Genomic DNA, 6581 nt, shown 5'->3' with positions numbered 1-6581 from the left:
ATACAGAGGATATACGGACTCGTATTTTCTACGTATACAGAGGATATACGGAACCGTATATTCTACATATACAGAGGATATACGGACTCGTATTTCCCACATATACAGATGATATACGGAATCGTATTTTCTACATATACAGAAGATATACGGAAGGGTATTTTCTACATATACAGGGGATATACGGAATCGTATTTTCAATATATACAGGAGATATACGGACTTGCATTTGTTACTTGTTAACAGGGAATACAGAACTGTATTTTCTTGATAAAAGAAGATACAGATAATATCAAAAGCATGCATTTACATATAAGTGACACGTATACATGGCCAAAATGCAGACTTGTACAATAGAACATGTTTTATTACACATTTTGAATGGGAACTGTAAAGTCATATGCTTAAGAACGTTATCTTCACAATTGGAGTATTTCAAATAATAAAGTAAAAACCAAATCGAGTCACTCTTAAATATTTATTACTTCATAAACATATATTCAATATGTATACATATATTAAACAAAATAAACATGTCTTCGCTACAACAGTCATATATTGTTGCAAGCCTTATTCCTGAGGGACAAATTAATGTAGCGTTGCAACGGAACGGCGATATACCGGTATGATGCGATACAGAATCATGAAATACGTATCACAGTGGAGAAAATCCGCACTGCGATATTTTCTTTAGAGATCGAGTTATACATGTACATGTTTCGATATTTTCAAGCCGTAACCTTTATGAATTGCATGTTGTTTAAATGTAGAACAAACTATACCAACTTGAAGTTCGATTCTATTTATCTTAACAATGATTTTTATGAGCCACTTGTATTACACCCATAAAATATTTTAAAGATATTAATATCATTTGTTCGTGTTAACATTCACATATTATTTTAGGAAAATGAGTCCAAAGCACAAATTGATTATTACAGAAAGTTTTAATAATAATCATTAAAACTAAAAATCCGTATTCACAAAAATTCGTCATTCAAACACAGTTCTTAAAATCACTTAAATATATCAATCATCTATAGGAATGTTACGTAGACCAGTGTGACGGTGTTTATTTCGTGACGTAGGAAATGTTATCTCCAGATATTACAATCCTCTTCGGCATGTGTGTATCTGAAAAAGAGAGTTCAATATCCTGTTTAAATAGTGTCGTGAAATAGTTATCACAACCTTCAAAAAGACTATACAGAAGCATTTTTTAAGCGTATACATATATTATACATTTTTTTCTAACGCAAATTTCAAAATTATTTTATATTATTAGGATAAAGATGTCATTTATAAGCAACCATTTACACAGGATTTAAATGAAATGATTAATCTAGGACGGGTGATAAGTTATATGTTTTTGTTAAAAAACCTTTACAAATATATTTATTTCACACCTGCAATATAAATGATATTGGTATCTTTGTTCTATGTAAAGAGTGTTTTATTGATTAAAAATATATTAATACAAAATAACATTGTATCGTTAGTAGGAGTCAATTCGTTTGAAAAAAGGCTTAAAAAGTACAGATATTTGTTACTCAGATGTAGATCCGTGTTTGCACAATGATATCCAGTTAAGTAAAAGGCGGAATACCCAGCTATACTTCTCATTTATATATATAAAAAAAAAACGTTAATCTTAACAAATTTGGATTATTGTTTGTTTCAATTTCAATTGTTTCAAAAACTATCTCAGCAACGAATGAATACCTTTAATAAACAATAGTGTAGATTAATATTTTTTTATTGTTAAGACTGATTAACTAGGTAAGTTGACAATAGAATCTCTTACAGTGTGCCATCTCTAAAAATAAAGTGATAATTCTCACGAAATATAAATCAAAATATCCTCCCTTGCCTATAGCATTAATCTGATAGTATGAAATCAAATTCAGATAATAAAATATAGTATACGTATCATATGTGACAATTGCATAAAATAACATAGGAAATATTTTAGTTAATACATGCGAATGCAACTTTTACGTGCGCACGTGAAACATTTACGTATCAACGCAATATGTTTCACGTGCGCACAAGTACTGTGCGTTTAGTAAGATAATTAAGTGACGAGGTGGTCAAGTCCACTATCCAGGTGTAAAACAGCTATCATATTGTGTTTATCATCTTCAAACAGGCTAGCTATATAAATTTAATTATCAACAAATTAACCAACTCTCAGCGCAATGCAGTAGGTAAGGTTGTGGTAAATATCAATGCAAGACAGCTAGGCTCGGATTGCACCTTTTTTCCCAAAAATATTGCTTTATAACTATCAATCAGGTAATGAAAGTTTTGTATCATTTATTGTAGAGATTAAAAATGCTGTGATATTTCTATTAACTTCTCATTTTGTTTTAAATGTAGCTATATTTAGCCCTATTTAGCAAGTTGGTGCAAACTTATACGGAATGCATGATACTGTACACAGACTATTTCAACTATAGTTCAGTTTGCACGAAATACTATTGCACTGCAAAAGTACTATGACTACTACATACGACACACTATACAGGATAAAAATCACTATCATCCGTGCATGTATATCTAAATTATTAAATATCATAACAAAACTGCCTTTCTATCCCAATTCATTTTTCTAATGTAAAATTTAAAAAAAAATATATGGAAAGAAAAACGCAAAAAAGTAAGACAACTTGTGAGGCTCGAACTTGTGATAAAATTTAATGTGTATGACATTCTAACTTTTCCATCAAGACATTTCAAATTCTGTTTCTTATCTGACATTATATTCGCTTTGAAAATCCTGTTTTACCCATTAAGACAAATGTTGTTAACTTTAGTGTACATGTACAAAAGAAAATGTAACGTCACTCTCACATTATCAAAGCGGCGTACTTATCGCTTTACGCACGTAGTAACTAAAAAAATACTATCATTAACATATATAAAAGTGATTAAACTGTAAAGAAATACATATTTTTTGATACAGTAATATGTTTAAGAAAAGAAAACTAATTTAATAAAATAAAGTCGCATGCACAGTGCTTCTATATCAAACCATTGTGTGTGTTCGAGTTAATTCTTATATTTTATATATTTGATTTTTGCATATTAAAAGCAAGTATGGTTTAGCATTTTTAAATGCGCGGCAAAATGCTTATATCATATATGCCTTAATTGACATCATTTTATGAAGTGTGACATCATTCCGCCTAAGAAATGATTCTAACAAGATATAAAAGAGAACCAATGTATTTATAACTAACCACATTTATTCTTGTCAAAATAAATGCGTGTAATTAAGGAAATTTGACTTTGCCTTGAGAAAGAATAAAAAACACATGATGTCAGTATAGAGTGGAATATATGAGCCTGGGTAACTCTTCTTTACAGACAGTACGTCCGTGTCAATGTCTTATTTTATTCACAAAACACAACAATGTATATACGTGAACTTACATCTATATAACCTGCTACTATACTTTGCTTCATCTACAATTGCTGTAAAGAGGGCACAGCTGCATTTCTAGAAGATTTAACTGTCCTGAAAAATCATAATATAACTTCAGCATAAAATGATAAAGAGCACATTGAAAATATTTCATAAGTGATCACATGTGCGAAAGTGTTAATACTGTAGGAACGTGTTCACTTTTATGTGCATGTGTAGTTATGTATTTTTGTGTGTTCGTGCGTACGTGCGTGGGTGTGTTACCATATTGCTTTATGTGAAATATAAGTCAAAATATGGAATGTCGAAAAATGTGTGATGTACAAAGGCTCAATACAGTTTTTCAAGCGTTTAAATTTATGTATAATGAAATATTAAATAACTGTTTCCTCAAACAGGCGCGTGTTTGTGACTGACCCATGCGATATCACCTTATGCGTAATGTTTATCTTAAAAACTAAACAAAGAGTTTTAATTATAATAAGAAAAAAAATATTTAAATTTTCATTTGTCCAATAAAAATCCGTTGTAAATGTCGAAAACTCAGTTCATGTATATACAATTTAAAATCTGGGTAATCCTGAATAACGTAGATAAATAACCAAAAATATCGAATGAAAACCAAGTTGTCTGTCCTGAATTGCGAGTATAAACTCGATCTTGCTAATTACTATTAATGCTAAAACAATACAAACAAAACCGTTTTAAAACTTCTGGTTCGTTGCGATATTTTATATTCACGAGTTTTAAAATTCTTACACCGACAACAGGCTCCTGATCTATGCTTCGTATCAATGTAAAAATAAACATATGAGCCGCGTCACGACAAACCCAACATAATGGGTTTGCGACCAGCATGGATCCAGACCAGCCTGCGCATCCGCGTAGTCTGATCAGGGTCCATGCTGTTCGCTTACAAACTCTATAACAAGTAGAGAAACCGTTAGCGAACAGGGTGGATCCTAATCAGACTGCGCAGATGCGCAGGCTGGTCTGGATCCATGCTGGTCGCAAACCCATTATGTTGGTTTTGGCGTGACGTGGCTCATATATTTTGACACCAAGGGTAAGTGAATTAACAGTTAACCGTTTAACTTAACACCTGTCGGCCATATTACATGCAATCATACACATTCTTTGTATTAATGTAAATAAAATATTCTGACAATTATTTTCATTTTATTTATTCGTCTAAATGTATAATGATTTAAATAAAAAAAAGAAATGTTTGTTTCCTATTTTTGTTTAAGATTTGTATTCATTTAAGAATAGGTTAATATAAATAAGAAATATAACAACATGTGTACAGAAACTTAAAAAAAGTAAATAAAATTGAAAAGAGCGGAGTCTTTAAATTGACTTATGTTTGCATCAAATAATGGGAATTTGTACAAAACTAAAAACTGCGAACATAAAACAAGTATTCTGCTCGTTAAATTATGAAGACTGAGAAACAATTTTATCTTAAAATTTATAAACCTATTTTTTAGAAGTACTAACCAATTTTCTTTTAAAATATGTTAATCTGTTAAATCTGATAATTTTTGTTATTATATTGAATAGATAAAACATAACCTATTTTTCGGCTATCAATTTCATAAATTACTATTAAAATAAATAGAATTTGAGTGTCTCTTTTCGATATGATCTTTCTTGCACATAATAAATAATTTGATTCGCACCCCTGCTGTTAAGTGATAATTGAGATCGCTCAAGATTATAAAGTCCAATAAGTTGACCAATCAAGCATACATAGGTCGTGTCACACACACTGATTAATCCCTTTGTACTACCATGTCCAGGGGCTGTAATACCTTGACATCTTCGGTGTTTAAATGTCGTTATTTTTAACTCGGTGTCTTTTTTACCCTGAAGGGAAGTTATGATTAACGCATTTAACAAATGCCCTTTTCATTTTTTTGTTTTTGTTTTTGCATTTTTCATACAAATTATCAATTAAACAAGATACAGTTTAGAAATCAAAATCAAACTCGTAACCTCCCAGTCTAAATTAAGGGATATATCCCTGCTTTAATTATCTAATCCGGCGGCCATATTGGATAGCGAAACAGATTAAACAGTGTTAAAGTTTTCTAAAAACAAATCAGTTTAACCCTGAAATAAGCTGTTGTTCACAAAATGCAACTATTCTATTGATCGCATAGTGAAATTGCAACGATAAAAAGTAACTTTTAACCTACCTTGTTTTGCAATATTCTGAATTTTATTTACTATCCATTTCCAATCCCGGTTTTTCTTTTTTTATTTCGCCCGCGCTATTTCTGATTGGTTGATAGGATTCACGTGATACAAAACCAACGCTTTAAACTCATTGGCTGTTTTGAAAACGCGTGATATGCCTAGATACCGTTTGTAGCATTAATAATGCCACTGATTTATATTAAGGTCGGGGATAATGCGGAAGAAAGCAGCATACTAAGACCTTTATTCGATCCAAAATAATGCAATATTACATGTATTAAATTGGAAATATCATGTATCCATAAACGATAACTTTGCATACATGTACTGGGATATACTTATGTCCCAGACATGTATAACATAACCATTGATACTTTTTCATAGGTAAAGCTTTGATTCTAATGCTCAATCGGTTATTTATTTTTTTGATAATAATTATAATAATAATAATAATATTAATAATAAAAATAATAATAATAATAATAATAATTATAATAATAATAATAATAATAATAATAATAATAATAATAATAATAATAAATAATAATACTTTATGATGATGGTGATGATGATGATGATAAAAGTAGTGATAATAATAATATAATGATGATAATGATTATGATGATGATAATGATGATGGTGATCATGATAATAATAATAACAATAATAATAATAATAATAATAATAAAAATAATAATAATAATAAAAATAATAATAATAAAATGATAATAATAATAATAATTATAATAATAATAATTTACACATAGGACAAAAGCCCCCCCCCCCCCTCCCCAGTCCATCAAACAAAAGCCTCCCTAAGGTTTATAGACCAGACTGATTACTTTCTATTTTTGCACGCCCAGTGTTCGGGAACTTGGGTTATACTTCAAATAAATCTAGACAAGTATGCGCCTTTCACTTTTATTTTCTTAATAAGCTTTGAAAAGCGATT

The 6581-nt window shown here is 29.9% G+C and overlaps 1 long non-coding RNA gene across 1 annotated transcript; it reads right to left on the bottom strand.

Annotated features, from left to right (window-relative positions):
* Positions 1–459: 459 nt before the first annotated feature.
* On the bottom strand, positions 460–6050 carry LOC132759728 (uncharacterized). The gene is made up of 3 exons (XR_009629762.1): positions 5629–6050; positions 3436–3520; positions 460–1134 (listed from the first exon to the last, which is right to left on the bottom strand). It is a non-coding gene; the product is annotated as an uncharacterized LOC132759728 (long non-coding RNA).
* Between the last annotated feature and the right edge of the window lie 531 nt (positions 6051–6581).

Source organism: Ruditapes philippinarum, unplaced genomic scaffold, assembly GCF_026571515.1.
Source record: "Ruditapes philippinarum isolate M1 unplaced genomic scaffold, ASM2657151v2 ctg5760_1_1_1_1, whole genome shotgun sequence".
Classification (NCBI taxonomy): Eukaryota; Metazoa; Mollusca; class Bivalvia; order Venerida; family Veneridae; genus Ruditapes; species Ruditapes philippinarum.
This window is presented reverse-complemented; position numbering and strand designations above follow the sequence as displayed.